This window comes from Nomascus leucogenys, chromosome 22a (assembly GCF_006542625.1).
Source record: "Nomascus leucogenys isolate Asia chromosome 22a, Asia_NLE_v1, whole genome shotgun sequence".
Taxonomy (NCBI): Eukaryota; Metazoa; Chordata; class Mammalia; order Primates; family Hylobatidae; genus Nomascus; species Nomascus leucogenys.
In genome coordinates, this window is record NC_044402.1 from 26,456,131 (window position 1) to 26,480,533 (window position 24,403).

Below are 24,403 nucleotides of genomic sequence, written 5' to 3' on the forward strand. Positions count from 1 at the left end.
ACTGCCAGCACTCACATCAGCTCTTTCTTGCCCATACCTTGTCTTCCTGCACTATTCCAGAGTCAATGGTCCTCAGCCTTTCAGGTCCTTACTCCTTTTTCCCTTCTCCATTCTCAATTTCCTGAAAAACTTTTAAAAAAATAATTTCTGGCTGGGCACAGTGGCTCACGCCTGTAATCCCAGCACTTTGGGAAGCCGAGGCGGGCAGATCACGAGGTCAGGAGATCAAGACTATCCTGGCTAACACGGTGAAACCCCATCTTTACTAAAAATACAAAAAATTAGCCCGGTGTGGTGGCAGGTGCCTGTAGTCCCAGCAACTTGGGAGGCTGAGGCAGAAGAATGGCATGAACCTGGGAGGCGGAGCTTGCAGTGAGCCAAGATCGCGCCACTGCACTCCAGCCTGGGCAACTGAGTGACGCTCCGTCTCAAAAAATAAATAAATAAATAAAATAATAATAATTTCTTATTGATAGAAGAGTCGCAAAAATAGTGAATTCCCAGGACCCTTTATTCATCTTTTCCTCATGTTAACATTTACACAACCATAGAACAATGATCTAAACCAGGAAGTTGACCTTAAGGCAATCCTATTAACTAAACTATAGACCATATTACTTGTCATCAAAACATCAAATGCCAAATGCATCCATCCATTTAGCAAGTATTTATTAAGTTCCTACTACATGCTATGCACCATTCTAAGCTTTTGGAACAAAGCAGTGAATAAAAAGACAAAAGTGACAGTGGTGTCCTCATGGAACTCACATCCTAGTTGGTCGATGAGAATTCAGTTCATTCTGCAAGCAGCATTATTACTGCACATCATTTGAGATGATAAACGAATGCATCTAGAAAGGACCTGTAGAGGACAGTTCAATTTGAAGGTTGACCCATACCATCAGTTCACACGAGCCATCTCCCAGAAGCTCTTTGTAGTTTCTTATGTGTGTTCTTCCAGCCTTCTTGGAACTTACAATGTGTCTTAACTCTCTCCAGTTTTTTTTGTCATGAAAATGCATGCTTTTATATTTATTATTGATAGTTATTGTTTTTCCTGAAATTTTTTCCCATTGCAACAGAGCTGAGTAAATTAAAATAATGTAACACTATACAAATAATTGTCTATTACAAGTATGGTATTCTTTGAATCTACCTACAAACAAAACATAGTGACAAATGAAAGAAGAGTAGGAAATTTTTAATTTACATATCTTATTAGCCATGTTGCCTTTCATTTCTAATTTTTTTAACTTTTATTTTAAGTTCAGGGGAACAAGTGCAGGGTTGTTAGTAGCTTTTTATACCTTATTATTATTTTTTTAAAATAGAAAACTACAGCCTCATAGGGATTTGGCCTAGTGTGCTTTATTGTAGGTACTGGGAAGGTAGGCCAATGCTTATTTTCAAGGTTAATTAGCACTTGCATGACAAATGATACTTATAAATATATCTAATATTCTCCTTTAACTCTCCTTATAAGCAGCTGAGGCTACATAATTTAATATTAAAAATATCATGTACAATTGCTAAAATAGTCACCTGAAAAATATATAATGTATGAAAGAGAGAGACAGAAAGAAATTCTTAGTGAATCTAGGCAGGACTCTGAGGCCAGTGAGATTTTATCACAAATAGAGCATGGGGTTGCCAAATCCCCACAAGCCTGGAAAAAAATCTATTTAAATATTCGTTTCCTTCATGTATGACAATGAAAGGAAGGTTCACCAATATTGTCATACTGAGTTATTCCTTGCCAAGTTTTTAAACTTTTCTGCCTCTGCTGAAGATTTTTCCTTTGTTTACTCAGGCTTTTGGAGAAAATTATTCTGAAATATTTGTCTACAGAATACAATAAATAAAAACATTAGAAATAGAATTATCTAGTTCTTCTAAGTTTGATTAATGAATCGTCAAACTTACAAGAAGATAAGGCTGATTGATTGATAAGGCTAATTCTGAATCCACAAACATGGCAGTCCCAAGTCCGGTTTAAATCTGCTAATGGATAGACAATTTATGAGGATTAGCTGAAGCCAGTCCAAGCTCTTATGAATACACAACATAAAAATATCAGGAAATAAGCAACCAACTGGGGAAAGTCCATTAAAAACCAATGTAACATTCACTGAACATCTATTACTTAAAAGAATAACGTCTTTAGACATTGAAATAGTATGCTCCACCTGAACAGAAATTGTCATGTTATCTATTGTAGACAGTAGCCTATTTTTTAGAGTGATTACAAGGGAAATGAGTGCTTCAATGCTGTCCAACTCAAACACTTAGAGATTTAGTTTGAGTTTTTGTTTTCTCTAATAATATCTCCCCATTAGTTCTCTGTAAGCTTTCTCCCAGTTTTCTGATAGTAGTGTTAAAAATTTAATTCTCTCATTTCTCCTCCCTCTACTGTGCATCGCAAATTGCCTCCCCTTCCTCCAGAAAGGAAAAATTTCTTTTTCCTTTTAAGTGATTTTGGAGTATGTGTGTATTGTTATGCTATATTAAACTAGAAGCAGAGAGTTCATTCATTTTAGGAAAAATTTTATTCCATTTGGTGGCATCCAAAAAAAGTATGCTGTATTGCACTGTGATTACCATGGATGTGGACAGTTTAAGAGTGCCATTTACTAGTTTTAATTTTAAGTTTCAAGTTTCAGACAGGAATCCTTAATGTTTAAAACTGTAAGAGAAACTGTGCCCTTCATAGCTATTACATAACATTTAAGTTTGATGTCCTACATATCCGGCTAATGTATGGTTCTCCATTGAGTGCTTTACTATATTTGTCAGGTAGCAAAGTCCGAGGCTAGCACAGATGATGTTTTTGTGTGTGTGCCAAAACTCTGGATGATGGATATATTCTTGAAGTTCCCAAAACATTCACTGATGATGAAGGCATAACAGATGATTTTCATTCTAGGCGAAAAAGAATTGGTCTGTCTATAATTTCATGAGTATTTACACAAAGTACTTGGGGAAAAATGATAAGGATTTTCTAAAAATCACCCTTGAAAATACAGGGCTACCTGACATTGTCTTCTAACCCAAGGGAATTCACTTTCCTAAGTTCATAGGGACATTCTGTCCTCATACACATTAATGTACATATACACACTTATCATATAAAACACAGTGACACATATCTACTACTCCTTCCGTATTCACAAATTCTACCTTCACATATAGTTCCTAAGATGGCCTCCAACCACTGTGAAAATTTAATTATTATTTTGTTTACTATATAGGGAATAGATACCATATTTCATCATTTCCGTTGGCACATTTATATTTGTCCTGACTAAAATAAAATACATATTTGGCTCTAGGTGAGGATTAATCTTTTTTGACTTGGATTAGGCAATACAAGTCAAATAAAATATAAATACTAATCTGAAACATATTTCTGTTTCTACCCCAGTCTTCTCCACCTTGGCAAACGCTACCATCATATACTCAGCCTTTCAAGTCAAAAAGAAAGTAGATGCCCTCAATTCCTCCCTTTCTATTAATTCTCTCTCTACCTCCCTATCCAAGAACCACTGGCAAATGTTGTTAGCACCACCCCCAAAATACATCCAATATTTCCACTTTCCCCTAACCTCCCTATTAAAAGCCTTCTAAGTAATCTTCCATCTTCCTCTCTAGCTCCCTCCCTTACAATCCATGTTTCATAAAGCAGCCAGAGTACCCTTTCAAAATATAAATCAGATTACATCATTCCCTCAGTTAAAAACCCACCAATGTTTCCACGGCTTTTAGAATTATATCTTAATTGCTTACTATGGCCTTCGATGCTGGCAGTCTGGCCAGCTGCCCTACCAATTTTGTTGATGCCACTTTCACCCTTTGTCAAGCATTAATCCCCCTCAAAGTTCACATACTCATCACACGATCAGCCACTTCTCAGCCTTCATGTCTTAACTTCAATGCCCTCAGAGAAGACCACACTACTGGCTTTAGGAAGTAGGTGTGTCTGCTCTCTACTCTCTCAAGTCCAGAGTACCCTCATCAGTAAAATAAGAAGGTTGTATTAAATGAACTTTATAGTATGTTTTAGCTGAGGAGGGCTCTTAGGTCCAGCAGAATATTATAAGCTATAATTAGCATAGTCAGTCATGATACGTAGAGCTTGTCATTCACCTTTTATATTCTTTAGTTAGTATACATTTACTTTGCTCCCTAAATCTGCATAAGGAAGCCATCTGTGTATCTAACTTTCTAAGCTATTTCTATCTCTACCTAGCTACCTTTTCATTTATATTATTTTAAAAAATCACAAGTTAGATAACTAAGTCTTAGAGACCAGGGCTTGTTTTTATTTGGAAACAAATAGCAAAATATACTTCATTAACTGGTTGTTTTCATTGTAAATATTCACTCCCATATGCTTTTGCTTGAAACCACCAGCTATCATGCACAAAGAGATTCTATTTGGTGAATTTTATAAGCTTTTCAGTCACCCTTATTAAAAGAATGCTCTGTATAGGGAAGTACTAAACACAATCAATTATGGTAAAATTTATATAATAGTCCCCAAATTAATGGCTATTTTAGAAAGATACTTTTTAAAATTTGTTCGTTTAAATTATATGATGTGTCCAGAGGAAAGCAAGGTGAAGTAATCATGTAGAATCAAATGAAAATTCCCTTCGGTACAGTGCAACTGTACTCTTTTATTAATTTGGTGGTTTTTTGTTTGTTTTGCTCATCTTTTTTTCTTATGCACTTAACTTTTTTTTGTTATTCTTAGAAATGCAGAATTCTGTTCTAGTATCTTCCTACAGGAATCAAGAGAAAGCACATTTGAAGAATCTGGGCTTGGGTAAAGCAGTTCTTCTGGATTATGCTTTTTCATTTCATTGAAAGAAAGAAATATTATCAAGATAAAACATCTATACTGCCAACATGGGTTCCAACTCTTGAATCGGGTTTCAGTCCAGGCAGTCTCTCTTCATCCTGCTACCTACAGTCATCCAAGGACATTTGGTTGGAAGATTATGAGCTGATATGATACTATCTGAGAGATTATAATCCTGAAATGTACTGACCTCAAGAACATAGAAAAGGCAGTCTATGCTATCATCCTAAAGGGGAAGAAAAGAGGACAGAAGTCAGAAAAGGGAGAGATTAATTCAAAACGTTTAAAACTATAGAGAACAGTCTCTCTGCAGATACTCGGCACCCAATATATGTTACTTGTTGAGTATATAGTGGTGATCAAAACAGAAATGACCTCTGTCTTCAGGAGGCTTAAACACTAGTAGGTTAGGAAAAGAAAAGTCAGAAAAGTAGTAGTAGTAATAATAATCATAACGATAAGAGAAGAAAGAAAAGCTAGACTAAATAAATAAATATTCGTGTTTTTATCAGGAGTTGAGAACCTATTTTAAATCTCTTACTTTCACTCTTGTGAACCTGCCCCAGGCCCAATACCTTTGACATTCTCTCCGGTGCCAAATATAAGTAGAAACCAGTGTTTCTCCACTGTTTCTCTGATACAACCTTTTCTGTTAGCTCCTTAAGTAGTTTAGACCTTCAGCAGACTTTCCCTCAATACTTCAGAGAAGGCTTATGTTTGCTCAGCTCTGCCTGAAATGGGGTAAGAATTTGGGGATGGAAGGAAACATGGGGAAATGCTTGGGAAGGAGGATGGATTCTAAGGAAGCCCATATTTAGACAACTTTACCAATTGGGTAAAACTCAGAGGAGGAATAAATCAATTTTCACTAAAACTTCAACCAGAGAAATGTATTGTTTTGAGATGCAAGTTGCTTTAATGCACTTTCTTTAGCCCAGATATTGTGTGTAAAATAAAAAATTACAAGTTATTTGAAAAATTGTACTCTTTTATGTAGAAAGCTCTTGACAGAACATTTTGATGGAAAGGTAGAAAATTCATGTGTGACTAAAGAAGTTCCTTCTTTGGCTGGAGATGGTTTGTAGAGATAATACTTGTGCATAAGACATTAAAATAGTATTCATAAATGAAAACGATACTATTGATCTGTCTGTGGATTATTTTTTCTGATGGTGGCATATCTATGCCATGATCAAGTCATTCTTTTTACCCAGTTTTTGTTAAAATTAAAATCACAAACCTGAGAAGTGTCTGCCTGGGGTTAAATAAAATGTTCCTATGCTTTTGGTCACAAGCAAAACCATATTACTTAAGCAAGAAATAAACTGCTATTTCAGTCTCAGTGTATTCTGGCCAAAGGAGCAACTGGGCCCAGACACGAAATATCATGAAAACTGCCCAATTATTATTCTGTACAATGAATGAGTGTTGGCAAAATAAAATCTTGATGAGTAAATTCCTCAGTCCACTAAAACACAGCTTTGAAATGCTGGATATAGCAATTGCTAAAGGCTTACCCAAAGGAAAAAAAAAATCCTATCACAAGATTAAAATTTTACAAGCCCCAGAAAAATTAGGATGTGGTAACTGGGGGAAAGGTGAATTTCCTTTAAGTGATATATAGGAAAGCAATGATTAAATGCTGTAAACTCCCTGATAGCAGGTAAAAGAGAGAAATAGCCATCTAATGAGAAGTCTTAATGAGAAGTTGATTACCTCAACATTGGTATCAATTAATGAGATAATTCAGACACTAATAGGAAGGGCTGCCTGGTTTTCCTCTTGTATTTTCCACAGAGCCTGACCCAGGGCATTAATGAAAACTCTATCTTCCTTTTAGAGGTCAAGAAGTTAGAAAGAAAGGCTTCAAAGTTTACCAAAGTCACAGTCTTTATCATAGAAGAGAACAAGAAGGCTGGAAGTCCATTGTGGAGTGGGGAGGATATTCCTGTGCCCTGTTTTCCCCCTACCTGTTTACTCTATCTCATCTATACTCATAGCCTCATTAACTCATTCATCCATTCATCTATCAATTAATTCACGTGTGCCTGTAGTATACAAAGACTACTGCCCACTTTTGCTATGTAGAGTGCCAGAGGAAGAGAAATATGTGGATATTTCCACATGTCCTGTTGACATGGAACTTCCATTCTAATAAGACAGAAAACTAAGCACTCAACACAATTTAATAAGTGCTATGGCGTAGAAGGAACAGGGAAACTTGTTTGACTGTGAGGTCACAGAAGACTTCCCTGATAACAAAAATGTTTCAGATGAGCATCTGAGGAATTAGTTGGAATTACTGGATGAAATATGCACATCTGTGCATGCGCAGGCATGGGTATTTGTGTGCACGTTTAGACATGAATCTATTCACATGTGTGCACATATGTACATGTGTCTATTGCTTGTGCAGATATGCATGCATGTGTGTGCAGATTTGCACGTGTGTGTTGGTGTGAACGTGTGCATTTGTGTACAGATGTGTATGTATGTTGGGAAGGCATTCTGGTATCAGGCAACTGGGTCAGAAAGGACCTTCACATATACATTTGAGAACTGAAATACAGAAGGAGAATATACCTCAAAATGAGGCTGGAGACATAGGCAGGCCCAGATCAAACAGTCCCTCAAAGTCATGTTAAGAATGTGGGTCTTCGGGAGGCGGAGCTTGCAGTGAGCCGAGATAGCTCCACTGCACTCCAGCCTGGGGGACAGAGTGAGACTCCGTCTTAAAAAAAAAAAAAAAAAAAAAAAAAAAAATGGGTCTTTTTTTATTCCCTAATAGCTTCATGTAATCGTTGCAGGAACTTGGGCAATGGAATGTCAGAAATGAGACTTGTATTTCAGAAAAAGTCACTGGCTGTCCTACAGTGTTGATGAATCACAAATGGGTCTCTGGCCCCAACTTCCCTCCTGAACTCCAGGCCAAAATTTACAACGGTCTGCTGGACATCTTCCACCAGGCGCTTAAAACTTAAAGAAGCTAAAAACGAACTCATTATCTTTTCCCAAGAACATGTTGTTCCTGTCTCTAATTCACCTTGGGGAATGGCACCATCCTCAAATCATCACTCAAACCAAGAACCTTACAGTCATTGCACTATTTTCTTATTCCCTTCAACCATCAATCAATTAATTGATCATCAAACCTAGGTAAATATGGCCCCTCCTTTCCAACAGGATTCCTCTTTTTAAATCCCGAATCACCTTCTTCCTGTATTGCCACAGCCCTCTGCGTACAACCTCTAAAGTCCAGTGAATCCTCTACCTGGGCCAACCCATTGCCACTATCTTTCTCCAGAGCCCTGAAGCATTCCCCATTTACTTTTGCAGCAAGGTGTACAGAGAAGAACAGGGGCTTGGGACTTAGGCCGAGCTTGAACTCTGGCCTCGACCACCTGCCATCTGAATTTCTTGAACAAATTACCCATGTCATTTTATTTTCAGGTTTATGTACTTTGTAATGCAACTATTTACCTCTCAGACCTGACTAGACAATGTATTAAAAATAATTAGCAGAGGACCTGGCCCGTGGTAGGCACTCACAAATTTTTCACAATTTGATCTTAATTCACCTTTTTCTCACCTACTACCATTTTTTCACCCCACCTATAATTTAATCATGCATGCTAAACCCTCTTTTCAAACCTACCATGTAATTTATCATAATATTCCCATGTCCTAGGATGTCCTTGCCTAATTGGCCTGATACAATCTTCCCTATCCTTGAAGACACAGTTCAAATTAACCCTTAGAGGTAAAGACTTTTATGACCCCACCACTCCTTTTGCCTTATAAAAACTATTCACACCTTCACTGATCTCCTCTACCACTTGGTAAATATATTTGCGTAACTCTGTATGTTGCTCTGGATTGTTGGCTCATTGAAGACTAAGACTATCTAGACTATCTTTTCCCATTGCCTTGCACCTGGGAGCTACTCAGTAAACATTTGCTGAAAATAATTGAAAAGCCTGTGTTCTAAGAGACATTCTGCATGAAGAACATGCCGAAGTGGCATGTTCAGGAGGCCAGGAAGTTTGACCGTGGGAACTGTCAATACCTACTTGCCTCCTGAAAATGTAAGCTTAGCAGGGAGAGATAACAAGAAAAATATAAAATTGAAGTAGCATTTTCTTTACCTTCTCCAGTCCTGGGAAGGTTCGCATTATGTTCTCAAATACTCAGTAGAGTGGAATTAGGTTAAATGATCCTAGTCACATCTTTGGGTGAGAAAGGTGTAAGGAACTATACCAGGGCATAAGGGAACCATATTATATTCCTAGGGTTTGCCATAACAAATTGGTGGTTTAAAACAACAGAAATTTATTTTTCACAGTTCTGGAGACCAGAAGTCTCAAATCAAGACATGAGCAGAGCAGTGCTCTCTCTGAAAGCTCCAGAACAGAATTGGTTCCATTACTTTCTCTTAGCTTCTGATGTAGCCAGTGATCCTTGGCATATCTTGGCTTGTAGATGCATCACTCCAGTCTCTGTCTCTGCCTTCACGTGGCATTTTTCCCTGTGTGTGTCCATATCTCTTCATGGCACTCTCTTCTATGTGCCTGTCTCTGTGTCTACCTTCTTTTCTTATGAGAACACCAGTCATATTGGATTGAGGACCCACAATACTCCCCATCTTATGAATGGCCCCATCTTAGCTTACATTTTAATCACATCTGTAAAGACCCTCCTTCCAAATAAGGTCACACTCACAGGAACAAGGGGTTAGGACTTTGACATATCCTTTTGGGGGACTCAATTCAACCCACAGCAAACATCAAGGTAGGACAGTCCAGTGCTCTGGCTTCATGCAACACACAGGATAGAGAAGATGTTTACAGAAGCTGTCCCGTGGTCAGAGGCAGCGCTGCCGACCACACATCACTGAACACAGCTGGAGTGGGAGTACTTCAAACAGAGGACACAGGGCATGGCCCAAAGCACTACAGCCAAAAGACCCACAGAAAATATGTCTCCACCATGACTGAAGAACCATCCCCATCCCTATGTTTTTCTGTCGTGGCTACCTGGGGAACCATATACGGCTCCATTACGAGAAAAGGAAATCACTAAATATCCTGCTGCTCCAGAAGGTGGGGAAACTTCAGGGTAACTTAAGTTTGAATTGGAGAAATAAAGAGAAGTAGTAATTCTTACACATAAATGGTGTGACAATTTCAGAGTCATTCCACAAGTACAATAGTGGGACACTAACTATAAAGAATGAGGCCATGAAAAACCACTGCCCTGAGTGCCTCCCCTCCTTTTCGACATGGCTCCTGGCTAGGCTGTCGGCTGTATATCAAGAGCAAGGTATGGGAAACAGCCAGTTATTCCGGCGTACAGAATTTTAGAAAGTCAGATACGTTACATTCTGCCAAAGTGTTAAGTTTGCTTTGTACCTGCTTTCTTATCTGCCCCTTACAAAAAAAACAAAGTAAACATCAAGGGATTATTAAGTATGAACTGCTGTTTTAGCAGTAGAGCTTCTGTTTCAACACTCACATCAATCCATAAGATCCAACTATTTTTTTTATTTAGTTTGGACCAAAAAGAATGACCTCTGGGAGCAAGAAACAACCTGTGGGTTAATGAGCCCAGAAGTACCGGAAACACATGACTTAATACAGTAATCTTTGACTGTGCCCAAAGGTACAGGGTTTCACGTCCCCATTTGAGGGTGTTTAGCTCTATGAAAAGGTATTTCATGCCTTGTTTGCCATCTAAATGACAATACTATCATCAAGTCCCATGGCGTGCCCTATTCTGATAGGCTAGACTGAATGCAACCTACAGATTAGCAGCTCTGCAGACCAAGACATAACCCTTTTAGAAGGCAATAGAAATTTGTTCAGGAATATGTTTCTGTTAAACTCTTGATGTAAAGCTGATATTTATTGACAACTCATTTCTATGATCTAATATCTAGACACATAAACTCGAAATCAACGAGACGTTTTAGTATCAATCACCTGGATGGATCATTTGGTAAAGGGCACACCATGCCAACAAGAAAAAGCAAGACTAAATATTACAGAGCTAGAGAAGTACAAATCTCTTTGCTATTTATAAAAGTTTTACATTAGATATTAACTTGAAATTGAGTAAAAGAAAGAGATGATTCAGAATTCAAAGTAACTACATTTTTTGAAAATACTACCCTAGATGTGAACATGTGTAGGTGTCTTATGCCGCTCATTCTTTCAGATACATACAGACTGTCTGTCACTGCAGTCGCTAAAACAGATTCAGTGGTCTATTTCAATGAAAAGGCTCTCCTTTATTATGACAGACAGAGAACATTCTGTGAGCAGAGAAGCAATGTACAAAATTAAACCACTTACAGGAAAGAAAATCCTGGTATGGTCTCTTTAAGGGAAATACCAATGCTTTTCCCCTTCTCCTAGCATGAGCATTCACATCTTTCATTCATTAACTTAAACACATTTTGTCTACAGAAAATTATTCTCTTTGGGTTATTCCCTTGCCAAATGCTGTTTTTCAGATTTCCATCACGGCCAAGACCAAAAAGATTCTTACTAATATCACTGATAGCTACAGCCTGGCAAGTTAGAGGCCTTGAGGAAGACACTAGGAAGACTTGGCACAGGCATTGTGTAAAATAAAATGATCAACATTTATAGTTTTCCAGTGAACAGAAACCAATAGGCAATATTTTGATTTTATAGATGCTAACATTACGCTTTCCAAATTTATCACAGAATACCTACAAGATCTGAGAGGTTTTTGCGCTTTTTATTATAGTCAATGTCTCACGTCTCATAAGACTTAGGATTTAAACAAAGTTATACATGAAAAAGTTTCATATAAATTTGGAATTTTTTATGATTCTAAATAAAGGTGGCATTTTCTCCACCTACAAAAACTTTAAAAAATTAACTTTAGCTTCCCCATATCATTTTAAAAATATACTTCCTTATATAAATCTGACTTTACCATACATTTTAGTTTGCCTAGGATAATTTATACCTGTTGACTTGGTAGAGTTATTCGCAGCTCTCCTTTTGACTCTCAGAAGCGTCTTGCTTTAAGTTATAAATTGTATGGTCACCCTACACCCCTCTGCCTACATTTTCCCTCAGGACTCCCATGTATTTGCCCATGCCTCTCCCTCTCTGTGCAGTGAGAGAATTAGGGTCTAGAATTAAATCTCACAAAGAAACGACAGTTACTCAAAAAATATCTCAAAAAAAATAGCAAACTCTTCTTATACACTTGCAAGTGACATACAATGTATCTAAAAAACCCACTCATAATTATCCTCAAAACAAATACTATTGTGTGGTTGCCTACTCACATCTATTCTTCTCTACCTGTTAACTGAATTTTCATTTAGCTCAGAAACTGGTTACACTGAACAAATTCTGTGCTCAGGAAAATGGGTCAGCCCCAGGAGATGCATCATGATTAGGCTATAGTCATCATGGAAATTCAATTTTCCTATGCAATTGATTGATTAAAGGGTAACTATGCATCCAATTTTAACCAATGAGACCTAAGGAGAACTCTACTGGAGGTTGGGTGGGATAGGAAGCTTCTGAAAAATTTCCCCCCTGTAAAAAAGTGAGATACAGGGGAAAAATCTTTTTTCTCCTTTGGCCTTTGAATGTCAAATTGTAAATGTATCTGACGCTGCCACAGTCATCTTGTCTTATCACTGGTCAGGAATTCCAGTTCCTTGCTGACGAAAGCACTCCGATGAGCTTCCTCTTGCAGGCACCATTGTGGCATCCAGAAATCTCAATGGGAAGCACCGCTCTGAGTTCTAAAACTCTATAGTTTTGTTTGTGAGTGTAAGTATCAGACACTCTCAAGCCAAGTTAAATGAAAGCAACTTAAATTAGAGAAAGGATCTAAATTAGCCGAACTCAGCAACATTACAGGAAGTGTGGTAGGGTGAGAATGTGTGGGAAAGCACATAGCAAACCCAGAGCCAGAGTGATGCCGTGAGCTTCTTTCCTAGGAAACTACCCAATGAGGAAAAGAAAAATATTTGCTTTATCTCCAAGAGATGATGCATGTATGTGCTAATTAGAGAAGAAAATGCAATGAGGCTGCAAACAAAATGAAACTGCTAAGTAAATAGTTTTTTTAAAGCATATGCAATAAAACATATATTTTTAAGGAACTGGGGTATCTCCCTGTTTTAAAATAGAGGGATACATTTTCATTAAGCAAATCAGATTGAGATTGTTCTTGTATTGTAAACTTGAGATCAGCTAAGATGGGGTATATCCAGAGCAATATGGCCAGGGGTGCTTTAATTCGACAATAATAAAGCATTTTAAATCCTAGCCAAAGTGACCATTATGGACTGTCGTCTTCCCAAGTGACTTTTCAAAGGGCTTGTTATTCCACTTTGCTTACAGTGTAGGTTTACACAGCATCCCAGGAGACTTCTCTAAAGGTGGCAAGCATTAACAAACACTTTGTTGGGGTATCCCTTCCTGAGAGGCAGCTGTAGGAGAGTAATATAAGCCCAAACAACCTGCTGAGCACTTATTGGGAACTTGTATGTATATCCTTTATTTGATCTTCAGGGCAGGTTTTGCAGTCAGCTATAGGGATTTTGCACAGCATTTCTGACATGGGGCACAAATTGAGAGAGTCCTATGTATCAGCACTATGGGTAGTTATTGCACTGAGTTGCAGGGGAATACTACATTTACATGAAAAAAATACACAAGCTTCACCTTCTGACCTTATATAAGATATATTGAAATAATTGTATATAGGGGTATTCATTTCTGCCATATCGATTGAATGCAATTTGGAAAATAAGAGTAAACACAGAATGAACCAGTGACACAAATTCTAGCCATGGAATGCTATCGGTTCATCCAGTTCAGCCACAAATCACCCATTCAGTGGTGGTTTGGCCTCTTCCTTCTGGAGTTTGTTGTTGTCAATTCAGCTTACATAGTCAGAAATTCTTTCTTGAAACTTAATGTAAATTGATTTCCTAATTTGCACCTGATGATGCTTCATGGTGCACAGCAGGACACTAGGTTGGCCATGCTCAGGAAAGCAGAAAGAGAATGGCTATTCCTCTTTTTCTTCCAAGCTACAGAGCCAGTGCATTTTTAGATATTAGCAGCCACCAAACTCCTAGGGTTACAGTAGGCTAGCTTTTCTCAAAACTGGGATATGAGAATAAATTTGCTTCTGGTGCTTTTTCTCATCTTGTTTCTTGTGTTCTCAACTTCAGGCTATGCTTCATTTCTACAAGAGCTATCTCACTTGAGCCTGTTGCAGGTGATAAGTGATAGATATTTAGGGTGATGACCAAGAGGATTTGAGGCTTAGAAGGAAAATCTAAAAACCTGGAAGCCTTTGAAGAGCTAAGAAATGAGTCTATATTGAAGAAATTCCAGGCACCATGGCAGAAAGTAAAAAAAAAAAAAAAGATCATTTTGGCCAGGATTCCACCTTGGCTGAAAGCATAAAGGCTGCCATAAGGCTGAGATTCTCATTACTATATATCAAAATTATCTCAAAAATCTAAATTTCTCTGAAGCACACTCTCAGAACTAGATTTTTCAGTGGCAGAATGGGGTTGACATGAGAGATCAAGAATACCTGGAAAAGATTTACACCTGACAGGTATGAAAGGCAAAACAGAAAGCTTGAGCAACAGGCTCAAGCAAGAAGGGTGATCAGGATCTGTTGGGGGAGGGGAATATGGGCAGCAGCAATAGAAACATGGTGCCAGGAGTCTGCAGTAAGTATCAGAGCTCTGGCAATTGGGTCACAGAGAATGCTGGTGAGAGCCAAGTATGGTGGCAATACAGTGCTAGTAGTTTTTTTTATTTTTACACATTATCTCAATTTTCACAGGAAGTAGTGCATAATTCTACAGGGAAGGAGCCATTGCTCAGAGAAGTTAAAAACTGTCTGCAGTCTCGTAGTTATTAGTGGTGGAACACAAGTAACAAGATAAGAAAATTATTACCTGCATGCTAGTTGATAATAACTTATGATTGCTCATAAAAAAAAAAAAAGAGAGGCAGAAGCCGGGCATGGTGGCTCATGCCTGTAATCCTAGTACTTTGGGAGGCCAAGGTGAGAGGACTGCCTGAGCTCAGGAGTTAGAGACCAGCCTGGGCAACACAGTGAAACCCTGCCTCTACTAAAATACAAAAGAAATTAGCAGGTTGTGGCAGCATGTGCCTGCAACCCCAGCTACTCGGGAGGCTGAGGCAGGAGAATTGCTTGAACCCGGGAGGCAGAGGTTGCAGTGAGCCGAGATGGTGCCACTGCACTCTAGCCTGAGTGACAGAGGGAGATTCTGGCTCTACAAAAAAATAATAATAATAAAATTAAATTAAAAAAAAAAAAAGAGAGGCAAGGAAGGAGGAGGGGCCTCAGGAAGAAACAGAAAGAGACAGAAAAAGCAATCAACTAACTGGGAATATCACAACTGGGAGATGGGTAAAAAATTTTAAAACATTTCTAGAATCTAGCATCCAGCATAGGAAGTACTCTTGTGCTTGTTCAAACGCACATGAATTTTTGTAACAAAGTATTCATATATAGGTTTCCAGTAATTTTCAAATTCGAAAACAATAATCCATAGGAAGGAAGGAAATATTTTCCCTAGGACATTAGGGAGAAAGCAATGAAATCGAAGACAACTTTTCAAAATCCAGAAGGCAAACTAACCTTTGCAAGAATTCCAATGGAGGTATATAGATAATTAGGGAGAAAAACTACTTTGAGAATGTCAGTATAAAAAGCTATTTTTCTTCAAATCTCACCTGTATTTTCTAGACATTCTAGGTAGTACTTCTTCCCACAAATCAATATTGTTAACTGTTTTATCTTCAACACCTAAAGCATTGCCTGGTAAAAAAAAATTGTAGGTGCTCCGTAAATATGTTATTGCATTCAGAGATGAATAAATGTATGAAGGCATGCACGTGTGAATGAATGAATGAATGAATGAATGAACGAAGTTCCTTGATAACTGTCTAGTCTGTCAAGCAGGGGTTACAGTTGTTTAGCATCCAAAACTTTAGCTCGTTGCAAATGAAAGATTTAGATTTATGAGAAGGGAAAAGCATAGCTAACTTAGACCTAAGTCTATATTTTATAGAACATGAGGGAAAGAAAGAAATTATAGATTCAAGTGCTAAATAAGAATAATAATTTATAACGGCCTATAGTGGCAACCAGTTAAATTGGTAAAAGCTGACTGTAGATACCCAAGTCCCTACTGCTACCTTTAGGGAGAAAATTAAGCAGGAGTAAAGTGGCTGTCTCAGCAGAAGCATACAACAGAGGACAGCCACATTAGCATAATGCATGGCAGTCAGAAATTATGAATACTCCTAATCTCTGAATGCTTAGGAGTTCAGTTACATTCAACAAAATGACCTGTCCATTTTGATGCATTGGTATTTTTCCCCATTTCACACACACACACACACACACACACACACACACACACACTCCTCTCTCTCTGACTCTCTGTCTCTGACACTCTCTCTCTCTCTCTCTCTCAGAAGCCAAATGTATGAGCAGGAATTTCTTGTTTAAAAAGGCTCATTTTTAGTCATCGATATTGCCAACAAATCTTCTCTATTGCTTTCAACTCTAGCCCAGTATTTTGCCCCTCAATACTTGATCTCCAGAGGAAATTCAGTAAGGCTTGCTGGAGTCTAAGAGAGAGCTAATCATCAAGGCATGCAAATCTACAGCTTTTTAATGGGTATTTTCTGTCATTAAAAAAAAAAAAAAACTCAGACTTCTTTTAAAACCTTAAACCCCTAATAGTCCCAAGTTCCTTCAAGGGTAAAAAATACAAATATATTGAAAAGACTGCTGTCAGAAGATACTAATCCCTTAGAACTGTATCAATAAATTAGATGAAGTCACAATTGCATAAGGTTTGAAAAGAGAATAAAAAACTTTGCAGAACCGAGGGACTTTAGACCTAGTAAGAGGCATGTATTCCATTGCGATTCAAGCGCATCTACTTTGCTAAATCCACTCATTCTTACAAAGGGTTGCTTTAAAAATGCACACATACAGAAGCACATTTTAAGTCTTCATCTTTCTGCTTTAATAAAAATGGATGCTTATGCTTTGTGGTCCTTGCCTTTGGAGTGGCACTAAAAAGAAGGCTAAAACAGAGGATACAGATGAAACCAAACCCAAGAATTCAGAAGCAAGGTAAGCCATGGTAGGCAATTCAGGGGTTAGCTCTACCCCACTGCTTAGGACACTGATTGGTAATCCTGTAACTCTGCCATGTCCCCTTCTAACCATTTCTCTCCGGCAGAGATCAGAGCAGTCTGAGCCAGGCTGCTCATCTATTTTCTCTGTCCTTTACCCACTAACTGACCTAATTTAACCCTTTATTTCTTTATCTCAGCTCTGAGGAGACAAACCAAGTGAGGACAGGAGAGCTCGACTTAGGGGGCTCCTGATAATTGCATATTTGGGTTGAGTTGCCCTGATGTTTCATAGCAATCTCTATTTCACCCCTGCAACCCCTTTATTTGAGAGCGGAAAAAAAGAAAAAAGAAAAAAAAATCAATCAGAATGATATATGATTCGTCAGTTCTGAACTAAAGCCCAGTCATGTAGAAAATAGACCAGGCCCCATACTCTGAGTCCAAAAGATAGGGTGAGCAAGCTCCAGCCTCAAGCACAATTGTCTCTTGAAAACAAAACAAAGAATGCCCACATGTATATCCCCCTAGAAACAGATATTTATCTAACCTGAGCACCAAGTGCACTCAGTTTTGCAATGTCACCCATGGTTTATGCTGTTTCTCAAAGTTGCCACACTTAACCGGGGTGCTTAGGCAGTTGTGCAGGCTTGCTCACAGAATGCAAGAAATGACTTTTGAAAACAGGCACACTTCTTTGGTCCTGGGGCCATTCCCCTAGTTAAAGCCATCATCATCACTCACCCCAGCACCCACAGCAGCATCCTAATGGTGGCTTTTTCCTTTTCCATATTGTTCTCCATTATATAAATCTTACAGATCAGGTCCCTTTGCTTCTTAAAATTTCTCAGTTGTTTCCTGTGACTCTCAGAATAAAGCTTAAACTCCTTGATGAGGACTTCAGGCCAAAGAGATCTGCCTTACTTACGTTTTCTGGCAGCAATTGCTTTACCCTTCAAGTCCCCACACCTGGCTAGATTCTAAGCATCCTTCCATATTCCAATTAGATGTCTTCTCATCCGGGAAGCTTTCCCTCACCCCGTCAAGTCTGACACGGAAGCTTCTACATTTGGCTGGTCAATGTACTAATCATACTTTCTTGAAGTTGCCTGTTTCCTTCATCTATAGTATCCTTTGGCAATGAACGGACTATATGTGATTGTTTCACATTTTTAATGTTCACTGTCTGCCCTATGAATAATGGTATAAATATTTGTTGAGTATGAATAAATGAATGTGTGATGGAGTGAGTGAATCCAGATGACATACTCTGGTTCTCTGGACACACTCATAACCCGCAACTCTAGGCTCCACAAAGCCCAGCAGCACTCAAGGTTAGACTCCTAAGAAGGTAACAGGGTGGGGACCCAGTTGGGCAGAGACTTTGGGGAAGACCTTTGATCTTTTTACTATCAAACTGGGATGAAAGGAGACCCAAGGATCTCTCACCATGCAAGTCCATGAACAATGGAGCAAGGTGGGAGTTTCTCACACTCCTTCCTGGGGCTCATTTAGCCATAAAACCAACCTACCGTGCTGTGGTAGAAACTGGCTGGCTAATTTCAGTCACTTATTCACTACAATCTAGAAGCATGTATTGAGAAAGAAGCTTCAGCAAAACTTCAAATTGTATTTGATTTTGAATTTAAATGGAACTTACATATTTCTACAAGTACAGACAGGGAGAGATATCCAGGACATATGTTGACTGTATATACTATTTATGAAAACTAAAACATTTTGGGCAAGGGTGTGTGTGTGTGTGTGTGTGTGCATGCACCTTCCTGTTTGTAAAGTCAGAACAAATGGTTTTCGACATCTGCATATTGAAATGTTAACAGTGGTTCCCACTTGAGAGGAGATTAGGGTTGCAGATAGTCAGAGAGGACTTCTATGTTTTTCTTGACATTCTTCATTACATTTTGAAACCTTTTAAAATAGCATGTATTAATCATGTGATTACAAAAGAAGAGGCAGGGAGAGGAAAAAATAGAGAGGTCTCTGATCTTCTCTTTAGTTCTGCTGAAAAGAATAGTCCTGTATCCTAATATTCAACCGTGAACCCGTTTCAAATGTGTTCCCTGCATATTCGAACTGGTGGCCACAACTGGAACACACATCATAAATCTTTCACAACTTTAATTTCATCTCAAGTTTGATGTAGAACTGCCTATTATAAACAACCTTAAGATAGAGAAAATAGAAAACAATAGACGAACAGAAAGATATGCAGCTAATTTATCATCCTTTAGATTTCCTTTATAATAATAACTTTATTTTTTTCTAGATCAGTAGAAATCACATTCAATTCTATGTGTTGGTTTAGCTGCAAGTGAACAAAGAACCTAAACAAATATATAAACATAACAAAAGCGGACACTTTAGAAAAGATTAACATGGATTTTTTTTTTGTCCCCAGAGCACTGGAACAAACAGTTCTCCCTAATCATTCACTTTTGTTCCTACTTGGTAAATGGTGCCACCTTACTTCAGAATGTGTGATTGCAAAAGTATGGGCAGAAGCCCCGTCTTGGGGTCTCCTGGGGTACTAACTAGGTCTTTATGATCATACATCTCCTGGCTATAATTATCCTGACACCGTCACCCACTGACTTAAACAATCACCTTTACAGTAATACCCTCAGCATGCAGAAGGCTCCTGATTATATAAGCTCCAAGCAGGAACACCTGGGACAAAGCGCCCCATGGGGAACCTCTCAGCTAAGCTACTTGATTTCTTAATCCTTCTGTCCTTCTGTCAAATCAGCTGGAAAGCAGGAATAGGGAAAGGGGTGAGAAAAATCTCCTGAGGAATCAGAGCCTGAGTCTGAGCCAGATGCAACTTCTATTTTGGTAATAAAATACTACTCTTATTAACTCCTCTTGATTTTTACATACAGGTAAAAAAAATACGGTATGGAGCTTCTCATTACCTGTTATATCAATGCAAATTTCTTATCCTGACATTCCAGGCCTTATATAGAATACTCTTAGTTTTCTTCGGCCTTTTTCATGGTCAAAGTTTTTCAAATAACTATGTACCAGGCAATAAGCTATGTGCTTTTATAACATCTAGTGCACCTGACACAAAATGAAATTGATCAAGACAGAATGTTTTAGGGGTAAAAGAGGGAGAATGTATATTCCATTGTCTGCTTTGGACCACTTTTTTTTTCTTTTTTTTTTTTTTTTTTACTGAGACAAAAGGATTATATGGTACTGTTTTCTCACAGAAAAGGAATTTGGGCGCAAGCCCTCGTAATACAGACACCTCCTTGTGAGTTCCCTTTTGTTCTTGGCCACGTGGTTTGTGTGCTCTGGGACATCTACTATTTTCTCTAGCTCCTTTATCTCCAAATTTTGGGCTTTATGTTTCCATTAAAAATTCTAGGCTGTAAATGCTGGGCAATTTTCAGTCGACATCCACGACAGGCCTTATTTCCTTCAAATACCATGTATGTCTAGGCAGTGCTACTGACTTAATTATGTGATCTGCATATTCGGTGTCACTGAGCCCCTACTATGCATTATGTAGTGTGGGGAATAAAGTCTGCTTTCTAAAGAGGCTGGAGAGTTGGACTTTCTTCTGCTGACAGTTGGTGGATGGCTGGGAATGAAGATTTTGAATAGCGCATAGGATGGGGTAGGGGTGGGGCCAGACATGAAGCCATGGTGACAGAAGCATTTGGGAGGGAGAATAAAGCAACTAAGAGAGGTTTGTGGGGCAAGGTGAAAAACAGATGCATGATCACTTGATGGGTAAAATTAGAGGAGTGAAAAGCAAAGGAACAAGATGAGAAAAGGCAAAGAACAAACCCAGGGTGTAACTGGAAGATTGACTTCATGGCAAAAGGGAACATATCTTATATGCATATAACTTGCTATGTATGGTAGCCAGGATAATATCCTCTTCTCTAAAAGGGAAAGGAAGAATTTCCAAAGGCCTAAGGAATTTTCATTTAATGCTATACACATCTAGAAATGCATACTCAGAGACTTTAATAATCCCTATGTTATATTAACTGAGAAGCAACGAGAAGTCTAAAAGCAGCTTTTCTGCATAAGGGGATGAGTATTATCATAGCTAATCTAGAACCAGGAAAGACAAGCCCTTAGCCAACATTTCTTATTATTAAAAAGAGAAGGTGTTTCCAAAGTTACAGTATAGTCAGTCCTCTATAAAATTGATATATAAATACCTATCCACGTTAGCAAAGGAAAGGTGATTCTATTTTTATAGCAATCCAAAATGTGTTAGTTTAGAGGCTTCAAGGAAGTACTTGAATATGAGTTTTATGATTATTTAAAAAACAGAATCCTACTGCAAAATTCCTGTTTTATTTATGCTTCAGATTGAGAGATGAAAAGCCATCATCTTAATTCAGGTCAAATAAGCATTCCTGAAAGAAGCCAAGAGGTGAGCTGGAGTTTAAGATATTTCTCCATGGAATTTTCTGTATTTCTTTCAAGTCCACTGAATGATGCCAAAAATGTGCAGAAGAAGAAAGATCTTGGCTGCTGTCTGCACGAGTTTGAGGGTGTGAATGAAAAGTTCTGCAGTCATCGTCTCCATGGGAAAAAAAAAATCTGATTTTAGTAACATCTTGCCATATACAAGAGTTATTTTTTGAAAAAGTTTCTAAGCTTGTCAAAATATTCCTAGGTGCGAGTTTAGTGTTTCTTGAAAAACTGAAGAGGCAGAAAGTAAAAAAGCAAACGTTCATGACTATGTTTGGCCTTTCTCATTCGTCTATGAAATAACTGTTGAACAAGGAAGAAAGATAAAATTCCTATCTGAAAAGATAGTGCCCACATGCCTCTGACTGTTCCGTTCTCAACTATGTTTTGATTCCTCCTCTTCCTCCTCTTTGATTACTTGATTTCTTCTTACCCATGGAAGCTCAAAGCAAACAACCTTCTTACCAAAGCACCTTCCTTGTTTGCTATCAACTAGCATTCTCAGGAGCTCAAAGCAGTTTTTTCCTTACATTTCACTTATGTGGTATGTAAATTGTAAATATCTCGTTAGGCAATCAAATCATATTTTCTCTATAAGTTTACTAAGACTTTGAGGCAAGGGGTACATATCTCCTACCTGCATGGCTTTGTGAACAGCAGCAGCTCTATTGACTGATCCCCTCTGAGACAAAACAGGTGGGAAATAAGGAGGATTATAAAATACAAGAAGCTCAAGAAGGAGCTGAATTCCTCTGCCGCTTTCTGCTACCAACACTCTATCCCCATAAAACCTGAGAGTGATCCTTTAGCCATGAAACCATGTCTTTGGGGGTTGGTGTCATAATTATCATTAAAGGGCTTAGCTGTAGGAAATGGCCTTGCTTTCTAAATTTCACTGAAATAGTCTACACGTCCAGGACAATTAAGAATTATATAGGTTAGAAAAAAGTGTCTTTTAAAATTAAATAATTGTGCTGTGATTCAAACTGCCTTGTTTCCAAATATCCATCCTTTTAACCAGGAAGGCACATTTTCAACATGATATAAAAAAAGGGCTGATATAACAAAGAAATTAAAGAATATCAAAGTCAACACAGTAAAAAAATAAGTGTTTACATGTTTATATTTAAATGACTAGTTTACCCTCTTTTTTACACAAACTTTGAGTATATTCTAAACTAATCCTTCCCTTCCACAGGTACTACATCTGAGGAACAATTAAGAGACTTCTTAAGCCCAAGTCATAGGGAAAATCCAAGAAATTTGTTTTTCTTAAGGAGGATAATTATAACAAAATACTCAAACATATTATACACATATGCATAGATATATATGAACTCTGGGGAAAGGGGGAGGCCCTTAAAAGTGTTCAAACCTTTGCTGTCATCCTTTGTTGTCCGGGCTAAGTTTAGAATGATGTTGCTAACTAGAGGAGGTCAAAATTGGGCACGGTCATTTACCATCTTTAGCAGGAGATAGTAAAGGGCTCCCGTTTCACCTGGGGCTTCAATTCACCTTATTTTAAGCTGATCTTCAAGGAGAAGGGTAAGATGGTGAGCAGAATGAGAGAGGTTCAAACAATTTTTCTTATTGAGTGGACGCTGGAGCACTTCAAAGTTCAGATAGTTCAAGTGATTTATCTGAAACACTGCAACAGACTTGGCAGAAGTAGGCAAAGGATCTGGTGATTCTTTTCTCCCTGGCCTATCATGCGTCATTGCCCTCCATGTAGCAAAGGAGAACTTAGCATTGTTCTTGAAGGAGTTCATCCCTTTACTTCAAGTACCACTGTTAGCTTTGAGCAATTTCCAATCATTCTGATGTTGCTCCAACTCATCTGAATACTGGTGTTCTTTAACCAGAAACAGCTAGTTGTTATTTCCCAAACAAGCAGGTGACTAATTCTCACGTTCTCTCCAAGTGCAAGTGAAAGCATCTTCTTATTCTCTCTCCAGAGGACTCTTCCAGGTAAGTTCTCAAACATAAAACATTTTTTAGCTAAGATGGCAGTGGTTGCCTGACATTTCTTGCTCAAGGAGTTGTGTGTATGCTTCTTTAAAAGAATGCAGTAAAGATGTGAGGGAAAGGGGAGCATTGGTTTTGATTGGGTTAAATGGAACTGTAATGAGTTAGACCTCCTGAGAAAATGGAGAGTTATGTATTTTCCGCTTTACTCTTCTACTTGAGTGTTCCCCCTTTTCTGTACCAGGAAATATGCCCTCTTCAAGACTTTACTAAGGTGTCACCACTACCAAGAAGTTTTCCCTATTCGTACCTGGCACTGTTGGTTCTGTGTTTCCACAGAGCAGAGCTCTGTTCAAAGTCATAAGCCTTGCCAGTTGTTATAAATATGTACTTTCCCCTTTAGAATATTATTGTATCAGGCAAGGTGATAGCTCTTCCTTGTCTGTTGTGCCGAACTCCTATTGACTCCAGCGGGGATGGCAGCATGTTCAAGGGGCTGAAGGAGAGACCCAGAGCCAGCAAGTGAGACCTGGGGTTTTAATGGGGGCTTGCATACAGGGGAGAGAGTCCAGAGGTAGCAGCTAGACAGGAGAACCACAACCACTTGCAAAAGGCATGCAGTTTACATCGCATTTTCACTTAGCACCCTCCTCCTAACCACGTCCACTTGGAAACCTTCATTTAATCCAAAACAAAGGGCCTCAACCACCTGTATGGCCCATGTTCCAAGAGACAGGCCAGGGGATCAGATGTTCCTCCTAGACAAGGAATTGATCTTCGGGGTGGCCACTTCTGGGTTCCTTAAGTCAGAACTCCCAACCACATTCAGGTGTGTCTGCCATAAAGTTCGGTCTTGCTATCTTAAGTTATTGCTATCAGGTGTGTTTACCATAATCACCTGAGCTCTTACAGCCAA

At 38.5% G+C, this 24,403-nt stretch overlaps 1 protein-coding gene across 30 annotated transcripts in view; it reads right to left on the reverse strand.

Moving 5' to 3' along the window:
• Positions 1-24,403, reverse strand: part of NRXN3 (neurexin 3) — a 1,697,203-nt gene that overhangs the window by 740,709 nt on the left and 932,091 nt on the right. The gene's annotated exons all lie outside the window — the stretch shown is intronic.